The following is a 27,299-nucleotide window of genomic DNA, read 5'->3' as shown; positions in this document are numbered from 1 at the left end:
ACCCATTTATCTACATTTTGGTAGGCGAAACTGTTTTGAAAACAATACCACACGAACAGCCTTTTTCCAATCAGGCCCATCCTCGAACCGAGTATCTTTCACTAGAGGTGTTAGAGGTGGAGCGCTCTTTATCCACATTAGTCTTCTCCGTTCCCGGTTTTTATCCTTTCCCATTGGCGTTCACACCGACCAATGGGCACACAGTATTGGAACAGACTACCAATGATATGCCGCCTCCAACACTGAGCTTCCGCAGCTAGAGTTCTTCTGCCGAGGGTGTGCCACAACATCCAGAACTAGAGGCGGACTTAGCTATTGATCCGCTTTTCATTCTATCTGTGATTCCCGATCCTGGTTCCCCCTCGGTTCTGCGAGTACAGACTATCTGCTCTCTTATTGCTCTCTTATTGCTAGCCATGTATCAACATGTGGGCAGGCGAAATTGCTTCAAGAACTACATCTGTAGTCTCTTTCCTAATAGGTCCAACGCTGAACCGAGGTGCGCCTATCAGAGGTTTAGCGCTCCCACTCCTTCCACATTAGCATTCCGGGTTTGCATTTCACCCCAATTGGCGCCGATACAGACCAATGGGTTACCGGTAATAGAACAGACTACCAATCAAATGCCGCCTCCAGTGTTCAGCTTCCGCGGCTGTAACTCAGCCATTGGTCCGGTTTTCAACCAATCCGTGATTTTCGGTTTAGGTTCTCTCTCTGGTCCGCTAGTACAAATTTTAAACCCAGCCACGCTGCTCGGTACGCTACCTTCCCCTCGACTCAGTAGGGGTTAGGAGGTACCGACGGACAGGTGGGTTTGGGCTCTTTGATTGAAATGCACGTTTTATTGATTACAGGCTAGAGTTCTGCTTGTTACTATTACCTTTTCTCTGTCAGAGCTCTTCTGAACAGAAGTTTGCATTATACTACCTCTGATTTAAGCAATTTATGTTCATATCTGGACTCTATGTGTATAGCCAGCGCTATGTTCCATGCTGGCGCTTCCTTCCAGTGATACTCTCAGGTTTACTTCCATTCACCTTTTTCGTTGGAGGTCTTCCATTCTTAAATATCTAGACCATGTGAGCTTCACTGGTTATAACTGCGCAACTCACAATAAATGTAATTGCATTATTTTCATGTGGGGGATTGAGATGCCACAGTTTATACACAGCGTCCTTATACTTTGTTTCATTTTGGATATTGACAGAAATCATACATGTTTGTGATAACATCAACAAACAACGTTACATCTAGTATTGTCCATCACTTCATGGGGCCAATGGAGTGTGTAATCTTGTTCGAATCACCCTGACATCATAGTTGATATGAGGAGATGGTTTATATACCATTGTAATCTTCATGTAACTGGTATATGTCATTTTGCTTTCCATCCCCTCAGAGCGGGGCCTCTTTTTCCTTAGCGGGTGCCAGGCGAGGTGAGGCCACTCCGAAGCAGAATTTGGGTGAGTGATTTAAATTAACAAAATTGTCTATATGGAGCCAGTGCTCCTGGGTTGGTACATGTTAAAGTATCATGTACTTATTGCTTTACATTTGTTTTACAATGTTTATGATTGTGTGTTTGCATACATTTTTGACCTAGGAGAAGATCCCCTCCAACCATGACTTCATTCCTTACCATTTAGCATCACTTTATGGTAGGTTACATTATATTTTGCATTGTACTGGGGCCAATTTAGTTCACGTTTTTGTTTTCACAGTTGCAGTAGTAATAAATATAGGTCCTGAAGAAAGCCATTCATGGCTGAAACATGTTGACCAATACATTGACCATCGGATAGTAATATTTGTTTGTAATACTGTCCACATTCTGCTTTTAATCTTGACATTTTGGTGGCTCCCTCAATAAAGTTTCTTGTTTGGCACCTTGATAGTCAATCTTAATATCACATTACCACCATACACCCCTTTTTTGAATACTGCAATACTTTTTTTCTCTCCCCCCACAGCCCCCTACTACTACATCTCTTTGGCTGCTCATCACTGGTGGATCCGTGACCAGTAATTTCCTTGCAATCTTTGAAAGCAAGGCACCTGGTGGATACCAGTCTACACACAAAATCCCAAATGATGAAGCTCCGCCAATGGGTGGGCTGATGGGTTTTCTTCACCTAGGAGTTCCTATACACGCACACAACTCTTTCTCACAAACCCTTATAGACCACTAGTACCCCCGTGTGTTGTTTCATATATTTAGGAAGTCTTAGTTTTAAGTATTTAGGCCCCATATCATTCATGGACCTAAAGGCCAAAGTCAGAGCCTTGAACTTGATCCGCTTTTGGACAGGCAGAGAAATGTGATGACGAAAAGATACCTTTCTAATGATCCTGGCGGCTGCATTTTGAATGACCTGCAGCTTTTTAATAAAATAATCTTGGGGACCCAGATTATTTTATTAAAAAGCTGCAGGTCATTAACAGTAACAGAGCACACTGTCTCAGCCGCATCTGGCGTATGCATTTAAAGTGTGCCATGGTGCAAATAGGGACAGTACACCCTATATGTATTCCATGCCAGGTTGCCACCTGCAGAGTGAAAGGTGGACCAGTGGCTTCAAGCAGCCAGTGCGCCTTTCACTAATGCACTGTCCCAGGGCAGTGATGAGTTTGCGGCTGCTTTCATTAACTATAACAGAGCACACTGTCCCAGTCTGCACCCGGTACATCCATTTGAAGTGTTGCAGCACAAACAGGGACAGTGTTACCTATATACAATGTGGGCCGAGGTGGGATATGGACAGTTTACTCAGTCTTTCCACCATTTTTGATGCAGAACCCATCCATGGGTGCACACAGCTCCCATCGATGAGAGTGAAGAATGTATATGCACAGAGATGGTTCCCTTGAAGGGGTGGGTGGCTTGAAACCTCTCATTCATTTGAAGCCCTGTTGTGGCTACACTTTGAACTGCTCCTTGATCATTATTCGCCATTGTGTTTTCATAAATGCAGCCCTTGCTAATGATAGCTCCAGGCCTGGAGAGTGTAGCAGTCGATCACTGGCAATCAGGTGCAGAAGGAAGGATTATACAGTAACAATGCATTATGCACCACAGTCTACAGGGCCCTAAGGCAGGCTCAGACCTGCTGCTGCTTGTATGCGTAATAACAACTTAGAACACATCCCCCTGTTTCAGTGGCGGTGCTGTTATTACACAACTGATTCAATGCACTTCTCAAGCGTAGAAGGAAAGAAGTCTAGGAAGGGTACACACAGAAGCCCCCTTGGGACCTGTCAGGGGCGGACTTAGACATGTGCAAGCTGTGCACCTGCACAGGGCCACCAAACCCCAGGAGCCACCACCCCAATATATATCCTTAATATAATAATCCTCTGAGGATGGATACATATTTGAGTGGCGGCTCTGTTCCACTTCCAAACACCCTGACCCCTCCCCCCCCCTCTTCACTGGCCTCCGTGCTCCGCCCCGCCTGGACCCCCTCCTCCAAGGCCCCCTACCTACGCTCCCTGCCCAGGGCCACCATGAGCCTAGTGCCGCCCCTGGCCCTCTTCATGTTGAAAGGTTGACCTCTCAGATGCTGAGCACCACTGTGTATGACACAGAGGATGAGCATGGAATGCCTTGAATCTGTTCATTAAGTGTTGATCCTCACAAATGTAAAGATTAGGTTCAACATAAACACGGACGGCGCTGCACGGCAATGGTAATACTTAAAGGTTATTTTACCTTATTGCAGCATCAAAAGAGAACACACAATTGTTCCAAATTGCACTGAAACTGGCTCTACTGCCACACCTGAAAAGATAAACTTTCAGAATACCTGCTGCAAGGCTCTGTAAACACAGCTCAGTGAAGAGCCATGCTGGTAATAATTTCTTAAAACAACCTTTTTGAGTTAAGAAAGATTTATTATTGAAACTAGGTTCACGCAGTTAAATTAAGAGATGCACAAAAAAATCTGAGCAAGGATTTGCAGTAATTCCTCCTCATACCCCTTAAAGACTGCTTAAAAGGAACTGAGTCCAACCCAGGCTTGTACAAACCAGCTCCTGCCTCTGAGCCAGTTGCTATCCTGCAAATGAGCAGTAGTTGCCCTCGTGCCAGAGCAAGCGGGTGGGGGTTGGGAGGGTGCCCAATCGCGCAGGTGGCTAACACACGGATCGACCGCAAAACCTCCTGCCCTGCTCTTACCAGCGGACGTCGAAGGGAGGCAAAAGCAGGGACCGTCATGGCCAGCAAAAGCTGTAGCTATGCCACTGAGTAGCCCCCCTCCTCCTTAGCTCTCCGTCAGAACCCCTTTCAGAGTGCCACAGGGCTGGAGGTACTACTGGGCCCAACCGTGGTGGTTGAGGCTTTTACTCCTGATGTCCCGGGCATGATCTACTATGGATCCTGAGCAACTGGGCCAAGTACCCTTTCTGCACTTGAGTGTGAATGGTATCTGTGGTGAAAGGGGGGGGGGGTAGGGGGAACCCAGTCAAATACTTACTTTTTGTAAGAAAGACTTCTTCAAGCAGCACTGCTGGTTCGTTCCAGCAATTGGAGCTGCTCCTACTCCGCAAACATGAGGTAAGCCACTCTTCACCTCATGGGAGGATTCGATCTTCCGGCTCTCAAATGGAGTCCAGCAAAGGTGCAAGGTATCCGGCAGTGTTTCTTTAGGATTTTTAGGGAATCAGTCTGGTGCAGGTCTCAATGTGCAGGCGGTCACTGCTTCAATCTTTCTGTCTGGGCAACGACCTAAACTCATGGCCACAGTAGTACTAAGGCCTTTTTGGCATAAGGGGATGTTACGGTACTCGCAGTCTTGCACAGACTCTTCCGTTACGATCACCCTCACCACGGCGGCCCCTGCTGGCATATGGTTCGCCAATAAAAGGCAGACACAAGTTTCACTGCTCATTGCCCAATAATGTTCAATGTTGGCCTTCACTGGCCTATAGGGTCAAAGCAACTAAGCAGAGCAAGGCTAGCACTTCCCCGCATGGTGTTCCTTAAACTGCTCAGATCATAGCTGCCCTTTTCTGGCATACAGGGGTTGCCAGATCATTCCTTCATCCGAGCAAAGATCCGATCCAAAGATCCGATCGGTGCACAGCCATTCTCCTCACACCTTGCTCAGGGGGGCCGCTTCACAAGGCTCCTCCCAGGAACTCTTTCCCTCCAACGCTCTCTTCTTCCTCACAGTGCACACTGGTCTTGGCAAGCAGGAAAGTGCAGGGACTCCAGGCTCCAGGGCAGGTGGTCTTAGTTTCCCTGATTGATGTCCCCCCACCCAGCAGGGAGAATAGTAGGCCTCAGAGAATAGTAGGACTCAGACAGAAGTCTTGCAAGCCTTCCCCTCCTCACACAGCCCGTCTGGCTGCTTGACTTCCTATAGCCATTTTCCAGACACCAAATGAGATTTAGGGTCCGAGTCTTTGAAGTTTTATGTTGGAGATCTGTTTCTTTTGAAGTATACTTTTCTCCTTTCCTCTTGAAAGGCTGTCTGTCACAGCAGACAAGGCTCCGAAGCTGATTGTCCTACAACACAGTTCATGGGAGTGACCAGTCATATGTCCATCAAAACATTAACTCTGGGCTCCCAGCCCTACCCTTTATGAGTCCCTTATCAGCCCATCTATTTTCCTGAGATGTGTCGAGGCCCCTCCCTTGTGATCTATCACTGAATCAAAGAGCAACCTTTTGTAGTTTAAAGGAAGAGTGCCTCCCTCCAGTGTATGTCCCGTCCAGCTCATATATATCCAGAAATACATAAATATTTCTGGGGGGGGGGTCCTCTTCTCCTCATATCTTCACCAGGTAGACCTGGGCTTCCCAAAAAGGAACCCTGGGTCCCCCATCTAATGTACCAATGCAGGCACGCTCACTCGGTGTACATCCACAGCACACTTACCGTCTAGTACTGTTACCTCCATGCATTGTGCCACTACAGGTACACAAACATTCAGCACACACCTTCATTCTGCACACACTGTTCAGTACTGTATTGTACCAGGGTGTGCTATTTGCAAACATTCACACTGCCATTAAACACAATCACCATGTGTGCGCTGCCCAACACTTCACCTTTCATGTATTGTACTTCACACAAGCACAAAAACACCAAACACATGCTTTCATTGCGCACGGAACTCATAGCACAACAACTCTCACGTAATGTATTCCTTGCAGGAATACATACACCCAGTACATGCACTAACCACACATATACTTCACAGCACTGCACCATCCATGTACTATACCCTTCCCAGCCACACAGATATCCAGCACAGAGTCACTACACCTGTGCTGCGCAGCACTCCACATCTATGTGACGTAGGCCAAGGGTGAGTCAAGCAAAGAGCAGCAGAACTTTTAAAAAGGTGGGCGGGCCTGTACGTCGCACTCCAGTGACACAGAACAAGCATTTTCAATACAATAGGTCTCGCATTTGCGAGAGTTTAAGCTATTGGCATTGTAAATGACAATTCTTTTTATTTCGGTGTTTTCAAAACTAACACACACACACACACACACACATATATATATATTTTTTGCATAATTTATGCGTCACTCTATGCCTGAAAGGGTTTTGTTTTGATATATATATATATATATATATATATATATATATATATATATATATATATATATATATATATATATATATATATATATATATATATATATGTATATATATATATATATATATATTTATAGGGTTTTGTACTTTCTAATTCCAATAGCTCAAACTCTGGCACCACTTTCATAGTGGCCGCACCCCTTTTTAGGTCTCGCTGAGCTATCGCGTTAGCGATGCTCAGCGAGAGTATAGTAAGGGACTTCCAAAATGCTCCCAAAGTTTGCAGGCGGATCGGGCACAGTGCATGTGCGCCGGGCGTGTGCACCATTTGTCCGCCTGCAGACTTTGAGAGCAATTTCACGGCCGCTTTGATGTTCTCAGTGAGCGCGCGGCCACTGAGAACATCAAAGCGGCCACGAAAGTGCTCACATCTCCTCCTCAGGCACGACATACTTTGACGCCTTCTTTACCCATTCCCTCCCTCCCGTTGTCGTGCCTTCTTTCCCCCCTGTTGTCTGTGCCTCCTTGCACTCGCATGTCCATCACCACCATTGCAAATACTTATTTAGCCTTTGAAATGTTGTGATATTTACCTTGGAATGTAGCTTTGTTTGATATGCTGTGGCAGTTGGTAATGGGTGCTAGAAGCTTATAACAACTGGCCAGACTTTGGGTTTTCCGTCTTTTTTCGAGCTGACATCAGCTGCACCTTTAAAAATATCCAGCCCCTTGTTCTCGGCCAATTATTTTGTAGTTTATATAAACTAGCCAGACTTTGGGTCTTCCGTTTCTTTGCGAGCTGACACCAGCCAGCAACATCAGCCACGAAGCGTGAGACTGTTAGGCGGAATTCACTGCCCCTCAGGTAATTGCCCCATTACGCAGCGCCCATTTGCCGTTTTTTTACACCGGCCGTTTGCTTTTAGTTACACTGTGTTCTGTGTTTTTCACTTTCACAGAAACACGGCAGTATCAGCAACTTACATTTTACGGTTACTCATTAGCCACGCAGCGCAAGCTCGCTAGGAGGCAAATATTGCCCCGTAGGTAATTACTTCATCACGCTCCGCTTATTAGCTGGCTTTTTACATCAGCCGCCTGCATTTAGTCACACTGCGTTTTGGTATCTCTTCTCCTCGCAGAACTTTGGCATTATCAGCAACCTAACTCCACGGCTACTACCGGCCCGTTTAAATGCCCTGCGATACATTCCGAGCCATAACCGGATTGTTGTTTAACGTATAATACAGTCACACGTGGCGCTAGTGCCCTAATTATCAGGTAACTTCCGAAGCAGAGAGCAGAGAGCTTTATAGCTGCATTTGTCTTTCATGTTATTGTTAATCACTAGTAAAGCGCCTCCAGCGTTTCCCCTTTTCTGCCCCCATGTAATGCATGTCCTCGTGTAATTCCAAACATCAGAGCAAGCTACTAGCAGTACTACTTGTCCAGAATCTTTAGCCGCTTGTCTATCTCCTATGTATTGTTTGCAGCACACTGACTGAGATGACAAGTCCACCCCTTAGGTCTGCCACATTTGTCTGTAGCAAACAGCCCTATGAAACACATGTTACCAAGGCGCACTTATCTTTTTTTTCCCTTGTTGGCTTTAGCATTTTACTATGGCTTCATTGTCTAAAGGATGTACTTTGACCCTGCGATCCCTGTGTGCTTTAATGCAACAGTCCACTGTGAATTAGTAAGTCATGTGGCCGCTATGTTGATAACGATTTTGTCTGCTTTCTTTTTGTTGTGTTCTATACATTCACTTCACGCTATTTTTTAGGGGTTCTGAGGGCAGCGTGACCTGTCACACCGTAGCTTTTGCCATTCGCTTCATTGCCATTCCATCTATTTTCTTGGCGCTCCCACTTTCTGGCTGCATGGCGCAGTGACCCTTGCAGCCGCGCACCACCTTTGAAGTGTTTGTGCTGCGCCTTGAGCATCACAGGAAAGAGTCGAGCAGATAAATTGCCGACAGCAGTCACTCCCATTCCAACTTCACGAGCTTTTGAAATGTGCTCTTGTCGAACAGCTCCGTGCTGATCAAAGCATCTCTTTGATATTCTTATCACAATCACCTGCTGAACCAGCCTCCTGCCTTGGCAGAAAGCAGCCTTAATTGACACTCAGATGCAAAGGAGCCTGGTTGCTGTTATCTGCGTGCAGCTCCTGAGAAACATGTTAATTGTGACAGAATAGTCCACTTCTGGGAAACCGTGTTCCTATCTATTCTGTAGAATCAATATCACCACCACAGCATCACTGGTTCAAATATGTTCTTTCAATGTTTCAAGCAGTTTTCAAGCTTACAAGCTTTATTACAAATCACAAAAAGATGTTAATTTTTCACTTCTGTTCTTGAATTTTCGACACAATAAAAACACTAAACATAATCTTCACAAAAGTTATTTACAAAACTCAAAGCTATGGACATTACAAATTAAATAAATTATTTAAGTATTAATTATTTCAAAAAATTAAAAGCCATTGTTATTTGTAATATCAATACATCTAAGTCACGTAAATACAATACATGTTGCATTACAAATGATATAGGTGTCACATTTGCGAAAGTTATAACTATTGGCATTGTAAATGACAAAGCTATTATTTTAGCTATTTTAAAAAACAACACATAAATAAATAAATAAATAATTTATAAGACCAATAGCTCAAACTTTCCTAATGCGAGACCTATTGCATTTCCAATGCTTGTTTAGCCTTTGACATTTTGTGTTATTTACCTTGGGATGTAGCTTTGTTTGATATGCTGTGACAGTTGGTAATGGGTGCTGGTTCCGTTCGGTACTTGGGTAAATAATAGAAAAGGTATCTTTGAAGAAGTGAACTATAGTACTGGACGTAAACAGATCCACATGTGTACTTAGCCAAAAACAGAGCTCTACATTGCCAGTTTGTGTAACCAAGGTGAATTAATTGTCTTATCGAAATACAACCTATCTCAGAAGTAGTGTTGCGGCCATGTTGGTTAAGGAGTTGAAGTCACTTGAGCCCTCTTGTGCACAGAAGGCTGAACCCCGTTCACACAACCACACACACAACTACACCCACCCACAAATACACAAAACAACACACACACAACCACACATACAGCCACACATACAACCACACATAAAACCACACAACCACACACACAGAACCACACATACAACCACACACACCCACAAGCACACACACAGAACTACACACAAACACACACACACAACCACAACCACACACATAACCACACACAACCACACACATCCACAACCACAACCACACACACACACACACAACCACACACACACACAACTACAACCACAACCACACATACAACCACACACACACAACCACACACACACACAACCACAAACAACCACACACACAACCACAACCACACACACAACCACAACCACACACAACCAACCATACAACCACACATACAACCGCACACACGCAACCACACACACAACCACACATACAATCCGTCTTCTCACCGTTGAGCTTCAAGTAATTGCGCACCATCCACTTGGAGACCGCCTCCATACAGGTTCGAAATTTGAAAGCGGCCTCAGTGGTCGGTGAGGTAGTAGCGATGACAATTTGGGTATCGTCTGCATAAGACAATATTTGGTACCCAAAAGATCTTATCACCTCGGTCAGTGGGGTTACATAGATGTTGAATAACAGGGGACTCAGGGCAGTGCCCTGAGGAACCCCACAATGCACATCTTGGGAGGAGGACAGAAAGCCACCAAGCTGGACCCTTTGCTGTCTCTGCGAGAGAAAAGAAGACAGAAGATTCCCCTCACCCCTATCCCCTTCAACCGGTCGACCAGGATAGGAGGGGATAGGGTATCAAAAGCTGCCGTGAGATCGAGGAGCACCAGCAGAGTTGTCCGACCTCTGTCCACCTTAGTGCGGATGTTATTAGCCACGACCGTGAGGGCGGACTCGGTGCTGTGAGCTGCACGGAACCCATGCTGGGAGATGTCAAGAAGACCCATTTTTTCTAGATATGTGGTCAGATGAGAGTTGAGGTGGGCCTCAAGCATCTTTGCCGGGGCTGGGAGCAGAGATATTGGCCGGAAGTTTTTTAAGACTTTTGGATTGAGCGAAGGTTTCTTTAGAAGCGGCTTTACAACTGCCGCTTTCCAGGGAATTGGAAACGATCCCTCGTCAATGGCCATATTCATAACTTGCAGGAGGTGAGGGAGGACAGACTCTTTACAGGCCTTCAAGATTTTTAGGGGGCAGGGATTAAGAGGAGAGCATGATTTGGTGGCATCGAGAAGGTGGTTTAGTTCCTCAAGTGATAGATGAGGAAAACTGGAGAAATTTGGCAGGGAATCAGAATCAGTGGTTTCCGTGTATAAGGGGGAAGAGGGGGAGGGCAGGAGTGTACTATTGACATCTAGTGAAGTATTAAGGGATTTGAGAGAAATGTAAATGAGATTTTGGAGTGGAAGAATCCTGCGATATCGTCGCAGAGTTCTTGCGACTCATTTACTGATTCAGTTGTTTTGGGAGTGGCCAAGGTGTCCATAATTTTAAAAAGTTCCCTGGAGGATTTTAATGAGGTAGTAATTTTGTTAAAGTAATTCTTTTTTTCTTCGTCAATAGTTTTTTTGTATACTCTCAGGGCGGACTTATGTAGGTTTTTCCTCAAAGGGTCCGGGTGGGCATACCAGGCTCTTTCTTTCTGTCTACATTTCTGCTGCAGAGATCTTAGATGTTCCGAGAACCAGTGTGATGAGGGGCTCTTCCTGGCTGAATAGTGTTTTTTAAGGGGTGCTAGCGAATCCAGGGCATTAGTGAGAGCGGCAGACAGAGCCACAGCGGCCTCGTTAGCATCAGGCCGAGAAAGGGGATGAATATCAGTCAGGAAGGGAGCGAGTGTAGTATTGCATATGTTATTATAGTTCCTCCTAGTCTCCCATCCTTTTTTATTGGTTAGATCGGAACAAGAAGGGGTAATGGTGAAATGGAAGGGAATAGCCGAGTGGTCAGACCAGGACAGGGGAATCGGAGTGCCGATCCCCAGTCTGGTATCGTTGGAGAAAATGCCATCTAGGGTATGTCCAGCAGCGTGAGTAGGACCATCGACTAGTTGGTTAGGTCCACAAGAAGTTAGAGCCTCTGTCAAAACTTTAGTGTTGTTGTCCTCTAATAGTTCCAGATGGAAATTAAAGTCACCTAGGAGGGTGAGCTTGGGCTTGCTAATAAAAGGTTCTAGTAAGGTGAGTAAGTTATGAGAGAAATTGGTCCTTGGGCCAGGGGGCCTATAGCCAAGGATACCAGCAAAGGAAACGGAGGGAGCTAACTGAATGGTGAAATGTAGTGCCTCATAATTCTCCTTGGGGGATGAGAGGGGGTCAATGCGGCAGGTAAACTGGTCTTTACACAGTATTCCCAGTCCTACACCCCTACGGTCGATACGGTCCATTCTAGTCAGGGCATAGCCATCGGGAATAGCCTCCACTAGATCAGGGCCGGCCGAGGTAGATCCCCAGGTCTCCGTAATAAAGACCCAGGAAGGTTTCCTTTGTACCACAAAATCATTGAAAGCGATTTTGTTTTTGATCAGAGATCTGGCATTGAAAGCCAGTTAAGTTTTCCAGATGTACAGAGGATTTAGCCTTGGCCTGACGTTTTCTAGAAGGTTTAGGACGGGCGCGTGGGGAGGAGTTACAGCCACATTTGGTGAGAGATATACCCTCTGGAAGTAAAGTGTGATGACATGGCAATGGTGGCGGTCCTAATGAGAGCAGAGTGGTGAGAAAACCTGAGTCTTGGTTGGTGGAGGAGCAGGGGAGACCGTCCAGCCCATCCTGCAGCGCGTCCTCAGCGCGGACGGGCGCAGACGGGCAGGACTCTGGCACGACTCCGGCGCGAGTTCGGCGCGGCCGCTGATCGCGTCCGCTGCGCAGAAGCATGGCCGTCCCCTTTTATGTGCAACTAGAGCGCAAGAAATCACAACCACACTCAATATGGCCGCCGTAAATCTGTACCCGGGACCAACTCCACAGCGTCAATACTCGGCTGAGAGTGGCCCTGGGCAGCGAAGAGGAGGGGGAAGGTGTGAGCAATAAAAAGCTTCTTAAATCAAGCAGTTTAAGGCAATTTTTACGAGTGAGTTTAAAAACACAGTTTTAAACAGTTTTACGAGTGAGTTTAAAAAGCACAGGCACAACAGAGCAACAAAACCTCCCGGCTTCCGCCTCAAGAGGGACACAGACACTCAATACAAACGAGCGCAGGGTCGATAGATGCCCCTTTTATGTGCAGCTAGAGCGCGAGAAATCACAACCACACTCAATATGGCCGCCGTAAATCTGTACCCTGGACCAACTCCACAGTGTCAATACTCGGCTGAGAGTGGCCCTGGGCAGCGAAGAGGAGCGGGAAGGTGTGAGCAATAAAAAGCTTCTTAAATAAAGCAGTTTAAGGCAATTTTTACAAGTGAGTTTAAAAACACAGTTTTACAATGGCCATTCCTTCCCAACCTAAATGATGCCGGTGTTTACATTTTACTTCGTAATCAACATAAAATTTTAAAGTAATAAAGACTACTACTGAGTGTAATTATTTTCCCTGACTTGTTTTTAACTGAGGCAAACAGGGGCACTTTAGCAAACAAAATCGTGTTGTTGCTAACAAGAAGGTGTAAATACTCCCACATTTACAATGCATCTCAAACAACCCTGGCAGTTAGCACCTGCGCGCTTGTGTCTTGCCCCTTAGAGAGGGCTTTAAACCAAGTCCATTGAAGCTTTGAGGGATGGTAGGTGTGAGGGTGACAGCCCAGCCCAGCTTCATACACCACTCAGGTTTGAGAGCGAAGCCTGAGGGATTCCAAAATGCAGAGCGATGGGTGACGAAGGAGCCTCACTGCCCTAGCGTGACACTCACCACCCTCTTAGTGGGTCCAGGAAGTGGAACTGCACCCTACGTTGGTTGTTGGAGGTGGAGGTGACCAGTCGGCCTGATTCCTCTCTGATCGTGGCAGAACATGTCCCCACCAATCACCTTTTACTCCGTGGGGCCAATGGACAAGCAGCATCTGCAATATGCTTTAATGGAACGTAAAAGCGCGCATGGCGTGCTACTAACACAGAGAAGCAGTCGCCATTGCCGACATCCCGCGAGTGTTGGGGTGGGCAGCCAGAGTGAAAGCGCATATGGTGCACTACTAAAACATAGTAGCGGGCATGGCGTGCTACTAACACAGAGAAGCAGTCGCCATTGCTGGCGTCCCATGAGTGTGGGGTTGGCCAGCCACAATAAAAGCACGCAAGGCAAGCTACTAACACATAGAAGTGGCAGCCATTGCTGGTGTACCGCGAGTCCTGCGTACATTAAGGAAATAGTTCACCAAAATTCTAATGAAAGCTCCTGAGTTAGGACACAGTAAGAGGTCCAGTCCTCATGGGAGGTAACAGAAGAAGACAGGAAGGTACTAAGGAGGGACCAACAAGCCTATTATTCAATCAGAAGCCATCATTTATGAAGGACAATGACACAACAATGACACAAACCAATGACAAATATGGGCGGAGAGTCGGCGGGGCTTCAAGTACATACTCTAATACAGCATGGCTCGCAGAGCAGCACATGACCTGCCCAGACTGTTCACTACTGCTGATCACTATACAGTGTGCTGCCACCACTGAGCTGGTGCTGCTTAACTCTTGCTGAAAGCGGTAGCATTCCACAACTATGAAGGTAGTGCTTTGGGCACTTTTCCTGGTCCAACAAGGCTGCAATCCATGAGACAGGCCTATGTCATGGCACACATGCATGATCCGTGTTTAGCCATGACAAAAGAATCAGCATTAGGGATCCAGATAACAACACAGTTGGGCACTCAGGACAGGGGTGCACGTCTTTAGCCATGCAGGGGACTTTTCCAATCCAACACTCGCCTAAATAACTCTACTATTCTGAACAGATGACAGGTGGCAGTATTTAATATTGAGTTTTGTAATGAAGAGAGGTTGCCTTCTTGGTATCTGAGAGTCATCTACACTATGATGTCATGACTGTGAGTTAATGACAATATAGTCCTTTCTTCATCCCTTACTGAGCATTAAGCTTAAGCAGTATGGAGAAGTGTGGCTCACTGGTTAGAGGAGGTAGATCCTGAAGCAGAGGTCAGACCCGGGACCAGGGTTCAATTCCCGACGCGGCAGGGTCTTGAGCCCAAATATCCACGGACTCGATAATTCTCGTTTCGGTACCTACTCGAATCACGGGTTCACACTCTGCAGCTCTGGGCATCAGCTTGCTTAATCTCCACTATGCCCCTCCCGCGTCGGGATGCCTGGCTTCTACCTTGGGGATGCCCAGTACGGGTATCTCACAGGGAAAAAGCCAGGACGGGTTCCCAAGGCAAGCGCCGAGATGCCTACGGGTAATCGAGCGCTATATAAGAACGCATAATAATAATAATAGTAGTGAATCGATTCAGGCAGTGAGTTGCCAATTGATGCTGTATGGGCTGAAACAAATCAGTCACCTTCGCAAAACCGTTTGATGGCAGAAATTAAAGTCAGCATTCTTGAAGGAGAAAGGAGTAGGTGTGGTTGGGCAAGGGCAATGTAGGTGGGCCTGGTAGAGAACCTTAGGAACCATGTAGAGTACCTTGTTACCTTGTATTTCATGGCCCCAGGCCCAGAAGTTAATGAAGAAAGGCTGCTGGAACAAGCTGTGCTCCCTGACCTTGTAATATTGTTCTGGAGGACCGTGCCTTTTCTCAAATAACCTCGACAACCATACAAGGTCACTAGATAAAGCGTTTCCATGCCTCTTCATGTTTTTCCTCATCACAGCTGTGCTCTGATACAGGGCCGGACTGGCTACCGGGCGTTTTGGAATTCTGCTGAGCTGGGGGCTGATTTCGTTGATGGGGACCTGTGTGCGCTGAACGAAATTCGATTTGCATTATTTCAAAGCACGCGCAGGTCTCCCTCAACGAAATCAGCCCCCACCGCATTGGAATCAGCACCCAACTCGGCAGCATTCCAAACTGCCAGGTAGTCAGTCCGGCCCTGCTCTGATACCTGGAGTATACCCCAAAGGAGGCAGATTATTACACGCAAAACTTTTGGGCATCTGGGCTAGGTTTACTAATTCTTTGTGTCGCCCAAAACGATGCAGGGCAACACCAAGGCTTATTTGGAATTTAGAAAAAGACACAAGGCCTCACTTGCATCGCTTTGTACAGAAATGTAACGCAACACATCAGCTTACGCTGCATCACATTACATCTTACGATTGGATTTCGGCACATTGCCAGATTTATTAAAGCTATTAAACCTGAGAATGTGTCAAAATGCTGCACCTTCCCTATTGAGGCGCAGCAAGGAGAAATGTCTTTATTTCTCCTTGTTATTTCCACTTTCCATGTGTGCTACAATATGGAGCACACAGAGAAAGAGGAATATACCTCTGAGGATTGCTTTTGTACAGGAAGGTGTTCCTTCCTGCACAAAAACAAACGTAAAACTTTATAAATAAATAAATAAATCCTACCATGCAGGCCCCTTTATGCTGTGGTGCCAGGGTGCATGCGTTGGCGCTAGGCAGCACAGAGAGCGCCAACAGAAGGAGAGAGAATAAATTAGATATCTTTGTAAATATGGGTCATTTCTGCTCTCTTCCTTTCAAGCAACACTAAAGATTGGTAAATATGCTCCCTCCCCCCGGTGTTTGCACCTTGTCGGTGAGTGAGTCTCCCTTATAGATGCTCGTCCACTGTAGGCTTCTGTTTTAAATAAACTGGAGTTGCAGCTGGCAGTGCATACCTTTTACCATAAGGCTAACTGCTGTGTAAAACTGGGTTTAAGGGCCCTGAGCAGACACATACATGCATTTAGAGGCTGGTAGGAAAACTGCTTGTCAAACTCAGCTTGGTATCTACACACAAGTAGCAACAAGCTAAAAACTGTCTGACGACTGCTAAGGCATCATAATTGAACAGAATCCAAAGAGAAATGCTCCCTTTCTATTGAGATGAAGTGCACAATCTACAGAATTTACTTTGGAAAAAACATGCCTAACTTTTGAATAGCATGATGTTGGGAAGACATTAATGTGCCTTTTCCTAATAATTAATGGGACCAGAATGCATATTCATAGGCAGTTTTGCTCTAATTGCATTTATTTAGATAGTTTCAAAATTGAGCATATTTCCCTGCACCGGCCTTGATGGAATTCATGCTTTGAGCTACCTCGTTGGTCCAGTTAGTTACACTGAAGGCATCTGGCAGTTCAGACCTGCCCCAGAACACCAGACCCATCCTTGGAGCATAGCCTTCTTCTGGGAGATTAAAGGGACCGGAATCAAATTTCCATAAGATATTTTCATGCCCCTATTTGACAATCACTGGCAGAACCTTCTCATAGCAGACTAAAGGGAGGGAGGGAAGACATCCAGCCTCTACACTGGGTGGTTTATTTGGAGTCTTGGAAGAAATCAACCAGACCTGTGTGGGAGGATCATGGCACAGAGGACTGGTGGGCTGAAATGATCCTTCAAGCTGCCATCTTGAATCTCCCAAAGGGCTGTGAAGGGGGGCTGGACAGTTCAGGGTCTGTTCCCTGGGGGGGTCCCATTCAGGACTGAGAGAGTGATGTAGCATCCCTGCATTGGGTAGGGACTTCCACTGTCTAGAACTCTCCACCTCTGCTTTTACAGCCATGCACAAGTGAGAAGATGAGGATGACTAAAGAACCATTGAATGGACTGAAGGGACACTCTGGACTTACACATCTCTGACTTTTGTTGAAGTCAATCTCTAGAGCCAGGGCTACTAGCAACTTGTCTCTCTCTTGGGGTGAGGGTGGAATTGCTGGGAACTCTGAAGGAAGAGAGAGAGACTTTTGTGAACTGCTCCGGGTAGTGGGTAGTACCTAATGTGTAACCAAATAAGTGCCAGGGCCCTCATCAGGAGGCCCCTGCTGCTTGTGCCACCCATTGCCCCTGCCAGTGCTGCCAAAGACACCACAAACACAATTACTAGGCATCACACTGCTACAAGTGTGACAATTCAGACCATTCCAGGTTCCTAAACCTATAGCAATGGCTTGGGCGACAGGTATTAGTCCTTTTAATGCATATTGAATGAACATAGAACACATAGAAACACATCTAAATTGGCCAATTGAAACAGAGATATTTTAAACAGAACAGACAGTTCCGGTGCCACTTCCTCACCGTCTCTAGGGACCCCTGAGGCTCTGTGGGGCCACTGACACAAGAAAATCACTACTGCGTCTAACTGGTTTGAAGATATCCCCTGGGAGCCCGGGCCCAGTTGGCTAGCCCTTGGGGTAACAAAAGATCTTTGGTACCACTGTGTTAATTTAAAATTGTACCTTAAAGGTGTGTGTGGTGGGGGGTCATCTGTCTCAATCTTCCTGGGGAGCCCACAGGCTGTATGTACCAAGAGGCCCTGTGAAGAGGGAACAACCGGGGGTGATGTGTGCCACAAGGCTTCTCTTCCTGTTTGTCCACTCTGTGTCAGGCTCCTTTCAAATTTGCTGCTCACAGGTATTACCAGAGGTTAGATTGAGTCTAATGACATCATTAGGATGGCGGGCGGACTTTGTCCGCCCGCCATCCTCACTGTAAAAGGGAACGCGCGCCATAAGGGCGGGGGTCCCGTGGGGGCAACTAGGATGTGCCCGCCACAGTGGCGGGCGCATCCTGCATTCCTGGCATTGTGGTGGGTGGTGCACTCAGCACCGCCCGCCACAATGCCAGGAAGGCATGTTGTGCACTTCCATGCACAACATGGCAGGCACCGTGTGGTGCCTGTCATGTTGTGCATGGAACTGCTGGGGTACCCCCCCATGTGCACCCCCTACCCCCCAGAGTCCCAGGGGGCCCGCACCGGCCCCCGCAAGAAATTCCCGCATGCCTTTCCGTGGCGGCAATGCCGCCACAGAAAGGCATGTCACTACCCTCATCCTAATATGGCTGGCGGTGTCTAACAGACACCGCCACCATATTGATCCCTTTTCGGCCCGGTCGGCAAGTCGGGAAAGCGGCGGGCGGCCTTTCCGTCCGCCGCGGACCCCCCAGCCATGGTAATATGGCGGGGGGTCTGTGCAGCAATGATGGTGGGCGGCTCACCTCCGCCGGGCCGGCGGTAGCCACCGCCAGCCCGGCGGGGGCGATCCGCACGCCATCCTAATGGGGCGCTAAGTGTTCATATTCTTGGCAATAAACAGAGGCGGGGAAAATATTCAAAAAAGGATTGCCAAGGCGCACCTGATTTGATCACATGCGGAGCCTGGGATTAGAACCCATGCTTTTTGGTTCTAGGATGTCGACAACAGACCAGCGGATCAAGAGTACTGGTTAAGACCTAATCGGAAATATATAGGATTTTAAAGAAAAAGCTAGGAAAATAAAGTGAGAGCAATAATCAGAGACACGAAATACGTTGGGAAATACAATATAATGTCAATTCGCCATGAAAAATAGTTATGGTTCTTTTGATTTTACTCTATTTTTTCGTGATACTGGACAACTGGATTTATTCTTTTCAAACATGTTCCAAACAGAAAGTATGGGTTTTCAAATGTATTGATTTAAATGTATTCTTTCAATCGAAATGATGTCCCACTTTTCTCTTTCAATCTTTGCATCCAAGGCTTCAGGTTAACTCTCCATAAATCGCTAATGCTATGTAACAGGCTGACGGGCGCGTGCATTTTTTATTTACGTAGACATAGAGGTAAAGCAGCTCCGACCCTTTTAAATGGAGAGAGAGGTACAAGAAAACAGGTAGTTACGAGACACATACGGGAACGCGAAATAAAAACAGGATGAATTGAAAGCTTTTTAATAAAGCCTTTATTGATTAATGTGTTTTAGTAGTCTTCTGTAAAAGTACAGACAATTTTATTTTGACTTCACAATCTTTTTTTTATTTTTTCAAATTACGAATACGAAAGAGAGCTGGTTTTGCTATGTTGTTAAAACAGACACAGTTCCATCTGAGCCGACACTCATTTGTACCATTCAGGGCTTACTTTATTGAGTTAGGAATTTAGCTTTTATAGTGTATGAGTTTTCCTTTAAAGAATTAAAGTTGAAAGCGAATTAAGGTTGACTAATGTGGTAATAAAAATTAAAATATCATGGAATGTGCACGTTAACTAGCTGCTGTCTTCGCTTCCCATCCCGGAAGTACACTAATTCAGCCTTAACTTCCACCCTCCTTCTCCCCCCCCCCCCCCCCCCCCCCCCCCCGGTACAGTTTTCACAAGTGTGCCGTGGACATTTTTCTTTGTGATAGCCTGGGGTTTTGAATCTGATCAGAACTCTGTTCAACCTAACATTCTCCCTTTGGCCTCCCCTTAACCCCTCCCACGCTCATGACGAGCTCAGCTCATCATGAGCCACGGTTCTCGTGTGCTCATCATGACCGTTAGAACGCTCAGACGCGGGGTTAATTCCCCTGCTGTGCTGGGCGTTCTAAGGAACGGGCGTTGTCATGACGAGCTCAGCTCGTCATGAGCACCGGGGTGCTGTGCGCATCCCATCTCCTCCCACCACAGCGGGGGAATCGGCCCCGTAGCCAAGGGGTTAAGGCATACGGCCTCATTACAAGCCTGGCGGTCACCGGACTGTCAGCCTCACTCGACAGTGGCGGTCTTCCGACCACCCTGTTATGGGACCAGCGAAAAACTTAGGTGGTAGCGTGCAGTCTTGAGGCCGTAATGTGCTTGCCGTGGAATCTGCGGCCCACCAAGAATATTACCAGTTTCTTCACCGCCATGAAAAGGGTGACGGTGAGGAAACAAAGTGGACTCTACAGGGCCCCCTGGTGCCTCTGTGCCATGGGGTGCAAGCAGGGGCACACACAGTGTGCCCCACCTGTCTGCATGCACCCGATGTTCCTGCACGGAACAAAATGTATAACATGTTTTGATGTTCCTATTGCACTGCCTATTTTAACCCCCTGGCTGCGGACGGAATTCTGCGCCTGTGCAGCACATTCCGATCGCGGGCATGGTCATGACGGCTCCCGGCCGTCATCAGCACGCGCCCACCGTAACTGATGACGACCGGGAGCTATCATCAGCACCGAAGGAGTTAAAGGCACGCTGTGGGAATGCCAAAGAACTGCTAGCAGTGACTAAGAAAGTTGTTATCTGGCAGGTGGTCTGTTTTGACTTTGGGGGTGTAGGAGCAGGGCGGCAGTGTGGTGGCCCGCACCCACACCACCAGTCATTATAAAGCATGTGACATGAACCAACGGAAATAAAATATATTAAAAAACCACCCGAATAAAGGAGAAAAGTGGTAACCAGTGGGTAGTGCATTGCTATAATCAATTTGGCAAACTATTAGGCTTTGAGTTGTGATCTGAACATTGTAAACAGATAGGTGTGGCTATATAATTACCTATAAGCTGTGCCGAACCAATGCAGGTCTAATAGTTTTTTGCAAAATGGGTATTTTTATTGAATGAGTAATAACTATAGCTATTTTTAAAGCAATTATTATTATTATTATTATTTGGAATCTTATATAGCGCGTGGTTACCCTCGGGCTTCCCAGCGCCCAGTGCTTGCCGTGGAATCTGCGGCCCACCAAGAATATTACCAGTTTCTTCACCGCCATGAAAAGGGTGACGGTGAGGAAACAAAGTGGACTCTACAGGGCCCCTGGTGCCTTTTCTAAGCATTGTAAGTAATAGGGGTTTCCATTATCTAATTTAATAGCATCCAATTGCTCGACCTTTGTATACTGAAGTTCTGAATGTGCCCTGCAAAAATCAACTCATGCTGTTCAGTGCACAGTGGCAATGTCGCTGTACCATCTTGGGAGCCACTTGGTGTGGTATTTTGTGCATGGCATGTATGTTGCCAAGAAACATTCCAGCTACATGTTCTTGCGCCAACATTGTATGCCATGGTGTAGGGGGCAATATCCCTTCTGCAGCCTGGTTTAAATATGGAATGTATGTATTTATGTATGTATGTGGAATTTCTTTTCTACACACCTAGCAAAAAAACAGTGGAGCACTGTACAGAGCCAAAGAAAATCATAAAGTCACTGAGTGATAGAAGAGGTAGCTGGGTTTGGGCTGTTAATGAATTGTGATGTAGGGTTCTTTAAAGAGGTGCGTGTTCAACTCTTCCCTAAACTGGAGTCTGGTAGCGATGGAAAGTGTTTGCCTGTAGCTTGGAGGGAACTTTCAGCTGGTGGCAGTTCATGTTGTTATGTTAAGGCCGTACTTTTAGAGCGCACGGCTACCCAAAAGGGTGTCCCGGCGCTTTGGCAAAGAGACCTGAAACCTGAAAACACAGAGGCAACAGCACCACAGTCGCAGTGATTACGCGGAAAAGAGCATGGTCTTCAGCTCTTTCCTAAAAGCCAGGAGACTCTTGGCTTTGCGTAGGGAGAGAGGGAGCTCGTTCCAACAGCGAGCTGCCACAAATTGAAAGGACCGTTCTCCCATCCGGACACGTTTGGCCATAGGCACCTCCAATTTAGCCAAGTCGGCAGATCGCAACACCCTCCGCGGCACATAAAAAGCGATCCGCTTTCTAATGTAATTGGGACCGATAGAATGAAGGGCTTTGAAGGCCAGCGTAAGAATTTTAAACCTAATTCTTTTTGAAATAGGCAACCAATGCAACCTATTCAGAAGCAGTTGGGCGCTGGCTCTCCTAGGCAGGCCGAAGATGGCTCTGGCCGCCGAATTTTGGACAATTTGCAGTCTGGCTAGGAGATACCTAGGCAGACCCGCAAAAAGCGCGTTAGCGTAATCTAACCTAGATCCCACTAGCGCCTGAACTACTGTCTTCCGGTATTGTAGGGAGAGCAAAGGAAGAAACTTCCTCAACATCTTGAGGATGCCAAAACATTTCCCGGAAATCCCCATAATGTGGGGGCGGAAGGAGAGATCATCATCAAACACCACTCCCAGATTTTTCACTTGGGAAGATGATTTCTCAGGGGGGAACATATCCTGGGGCCACCAGGACTTCCAGCCCGGATCAGGGGCACAGCCAAAGAAAAGCAGCTCAGACTTATCCGAGTTGCATTTTAGGCTGTGCCGCTGAAACCACGCAAAGACTGCACTCAGACAGTCTTTAATCCTGTCGCCGTCAAAAGCCTCTCCTTTGCTGCATGTGAACAGAAGCTGGGTGTCATCAGCGTATGAGATGACCCGGGCCCCATAAGCCTCCGCTACCACCGCCAGAGGGGCCATATAGATATTAAATATGGTGGGGCTCAGAATGGACCCTTGAGGAACCCCAACCTCTAGCGATGGCATTTCGGCGGAGAAAGGAGGACCCCAGATCACCTGTCGGCGGCCCGATAAAAAGGATTGAAACCAATCCAACACCGTCCCCCGCAGACCGATCTCCCTGAGTCTTAAAAGGAGACCAGCATGAGGGACGGTGTCAAAAGCCGCCGACAAGTCCAACAAGACTAACATAGCCTTACCCCCTAGATCGAGCGTCTCTCTGATGGCGTCGGTCACCTCCACGAGGGCCGTCTCCGTGCTATAGTTCGCACGGAAACCGGATTGAGAATCATGGAGAATGTTGTTATTCTCAATAAAGGTGGTAAGTGTGTGTTGAACATGCTTCTCAACCACCTTCGCCAGAGCAGGGAGGAGGGAGATCGGTCTATAGTTAGCCAGCAGCAAAGGATCTAACTGAGGCTTTTTGATCAGCGGCAGAATAAGTGCGTGTTTCCAATCCCGGGGCACCACTCCGGAACTCAAAGACAAGTTGAGCAGGGGGTTCAGCAAGCTGTTTACTGCCGAAGCCACCTTGCCCAAACACCTTGCTGGACACGCATCCAGGGGTGAGCCGGATTGAAGCCGGGACAGTAGCTCCAGGGATGTTGCACAAGACAGCTGCGGGAAGACCGATAAAGTGGGCTCAAGTTCTGCCTCTAAAGATGGTACCTGCCCGCTGTAGGCAAGAACATCAGCTGCCCCGAAGGAGTCCACTGGAGGGAAAGAATCCTGAATAGTCTTAATCTTTGTGACAAAAAAGTCAGCAAGCTGTCTAATCCACCCTTCAGTGTGAGAGTGTGAGAGAGCTCCTACAGCAGGATCCACAAACTCCTTAACAATTCTAAAAAGTTCCCTACTCGTATTATCAGCTCGGTCTATCCTATGCTCAAGATATTCCTTTTTGGCTTCAGCAATATTTTTATGGTAATGTTTTATAGCATCACGATACTTTATTTTCTCCACTGGATCGTATTTGCGACGCCAGAGTCGTTCCGCTTTTTTGCAATCTTGGCGAATTCTACGTAGAATGGACGTAAACCAAGGAGCAGAATCGTGACAGGGAGCAGTTCTCACTGGCTTCACTGGGGCCAGCTCCACGAATCTAGTTTGCAGCCATTCCTGAACCAGACTCAGATCGGTATCTAAGTTCCCTGTCAGTTTGCATGGGTGTTGACAGAGAGCAGCCGATAGCATATCTGCTGTCACTAAATGAAATGCTCTGGATTGACGAGTCACCTCCTTCTGTGTTCTTTGCCTGGGCCTAATCTCATGTGAAATAACAAACTTTATTAAAAAATGGTCAGACCAAAGGACTGGAAGCGACGCGGACACTTCAATCGGTACCGTAGAAAAAATTAAATCTAGCGTGTGTCCTTTGGCATGGGTGGGGCTATCAATAAAAGGGGCAAGCCCCAGCAATGCAGTTATATCCCGCAGCTTTGACGCATTAGCGTCAGATATAGAATCCATATGTAAGTTTAGGTCACCCAACAACATACAATGTGCAGAACGCATGCAGGGTACGGAGAGAGCTGCCTGCAAGTCTTCAATAAAAGTACCAATCGGACCAGGTGGTCTATATACAAGAATCCCTGTGCACGTCATCATAGTGTAGAGGAGCACGCTTTTTTGTTCATATCCAAGGTGGTGGGGCGACGCTGCCTACCCACTCCCCCACATGTGTCACATGGGTTAAAGACTTGGGGGCAGATTTTCACAAGCCCCTTGCGCCTCTTTTACGTCACTAATGACCTATAGAGGACATAAATACATTTGCACAAAATGGATAAAACAACCTCCTGCTGGCATCCATTGGTTTCTGCACAGATACCCATATACATCTGGACAGCCGATGTGGTGGATGCTAAATCTTGCCGGACCAGAGGGCCCGCTCTACCAGAGTTCTCCTCCCCATCCGTATGTGCTCAGTTTGGAAGCTGCCCTTGAGTGTCCTGCTCAGACATCCAACACAATGATCCCCTTGGAGAGAGGAGAAGGCCTGTCCTCCCTACGCCAGTGAGACCTGTGCACTAATTACTATTGGTACAGCATATAAATACAATTCATTATTCGTTAAATGATTCAAAATATCACAATTTTAGTAAAACATTTCATGTAGTCGGTGCTCCACAAACGGCGCAGTGCAAAGTGACATACGTGAATAAAGCACACAAGTGCCTATTTACAATATATACTGTCTGGGAGCTGATGTAAAGGAAAAATGCAAACACAAGACTCAAATTTAAAGTTCATTGAATAAAGAAGTAAGTCATCAACATCAGCTCTGTAGTAAAAGTGGGCGTTTCGACCCCAAACATAATTTTTTTAAAGGGTCAGATGGTAGCAGCCAACACAGCACTGTGGCTGAAAGACGCCAACTTCTCTCGGAAAGTGGGAATCTATCATTTAGCAGAGGTCTTCAAGCTTTTTTGCTCTGAGCCCCTTAAGCAAAAAGGCTTTGAAATCGAGCCCCCCTCCAAAAAAAATGCAAGAATAGTGCGAGCTGGAGGGGCAGGCTTGAGCCCCTTGAGAACATTTCAGGGGTATTTTTTAGTAGCTCATAATCAACACAATGTAAGATTTATAAGCAAATATATCAAACCAAAGCAGAAATTGACCAAAAGCACAAGTCTCCACAATTGGGGTGTTGTGAGCCTGGGTCCCACTGCAACTGCTGCACTAAAGGCCCTCAAAAAACCTTCCTCGTGGCATCTCTAAGGAAGCTGTCTGATTTTTAAACTAAAAATGCTTGGCACCCCAAATAGCACCCCTTTCTCTGGACCATCTCTGATGCTTTCAATGAATCTCACTACTTTCCCCTTTCTCCTGGACCATCACCTTGAGGCCTAGGGTCCGTACATCAGAGCGCTCCATCTGCACGTGACCCTGCTGGCCTCATCCCCATCACCCCCTGGACTCACCTTGAAGAACATCTGCATGTAAACAGAGGTTGAAGTAGAGGAATCTATGGGGACCCCCACATGCCACATGCTTTTTTAATTTTTAAAAAAGCAGTTCCCATACTTTTTGTTAAAAAGCAACGACCCGTGAACAGTTATTGTGGGCCTTGAAGAGCCTCCCTGTAAAAGTGAAGGTTGGATGGGATTGGGGTGGGGAGAAGTTTCCCTGTGCTGCGAAAGCACTTGTTTTATCTTAAAATCATTTTGCCGCAGCCTCCCTTATACTGTATATAATACAATTTTAAAATAATGACTTACATACAGACAGTGATTTCTGCGCCAGGCTTGGACAATGCAGCACTATAAACACACAAGTCACTAATCCCCACATCAGCAGTGGTCACATTATCCAAATGAAATTTCGTAACGTGAAAGAATGTATTTTCATCCGATTACTTTAATTTGCATTTATTTTTCGTTTAAGGTTTCTGCATTATTATATATGCAATTAACTGAAAGTAAAAACCAAAACACTTGAAGAATATTTTGGGGCAGATTTACAAGCCCCATACGCCACATTTGTGCCGCCGTTGCGTCCCTTTTGTAACGCAGCCGCGGCGCAAAGCCAGCGCCTTACTGCGGGGTATTTACAACGTGACGCATCTAGGGAGATGCGTCACGCTGTAAAGCCCTGAGCCACATGTGGGCGTTCCAGCGCGGGGGGGGGCTTCCGGTGCAGAAACGCCTCCTAAAAGTGGCTGAGTGAAATCTACAAGATTTCACTCAGTCACTTTTACGGCCATGCTGCGTCAAAACCCTGCGCCTGCTTGAAGCAGGCATAAGGATTGACGCAGCATGTTAGGCATAGGGGCACCCCGAGCAATCCACCAGAGCTCAACAGATGAGAAATCTGTAGCCCATGCTGCTATACACCTGTGCAGGGATTCTACAGTGCAACCAGTGGTGATAACAATTTGGTGTGTTCCTTCCACATTTGTCCACAGACGGAGCAAGAGCTGTAGCCACAGACATGCATACTTTGGTGTTGACAAGAAGCTAACCATGGGCATTATCCATTTTATCACAACAAAAGCCAATCAACCTGCTCAAATTAGCATCTATGCCCTGTCACACTATCAAACACCCAATGCCTTTCAAAGCTGGACCTCAACACCGTATATCACCAATTACGGCTGTACCATGACTGTTGCAACTTCTTCCATACACATAGGCCTCTTAGGTTTATGTGATCCAAATATTCCAGAGCACTGTCCAAAAGATGCTTGCTAGGATCCCTGAAGGTCCCTCATGTGAACAACATCTTAGCAGACTACCAGGCACAGGTAGTTTTGCTGCAGATAAGACCCGGTCTAAATTGTATGTAGCCCAATGCATACCCGGTTAACATTTTAGAGTTCATTTGGGAACTGAAAGAAATTGCACTTTCTCTTTTTTGGCAAAGTGTACAGTCAGTGGTGTTTTCACAGCTGTATACAAAGCACTTGACATCCTTCATGGGGCAGCTCGAATCCAGCTCCTGGTTGTTGTCGATACCTCCTGGTCCTCATGGC

This window comes from Lissotriton helveticus, chromosome 2_1 (assembly GCF_964261635.1).
Source record: "Lissotriton helveticus chromosome 2_1, aLisHel1.1, whole genome shotgun sequence".
Taxonomy (NCBI): domain Eukaryota; kingdom Metazoa; phylum Chordata; class Amphibia; order Caudata; family Salamandridae; genus Lissotriton; species Lissotriton helveticus.
The sequence above is the reverse complement of the archived record's forward strand: the minus strand, read 5'-3'. Positions refer to the sequence as shown.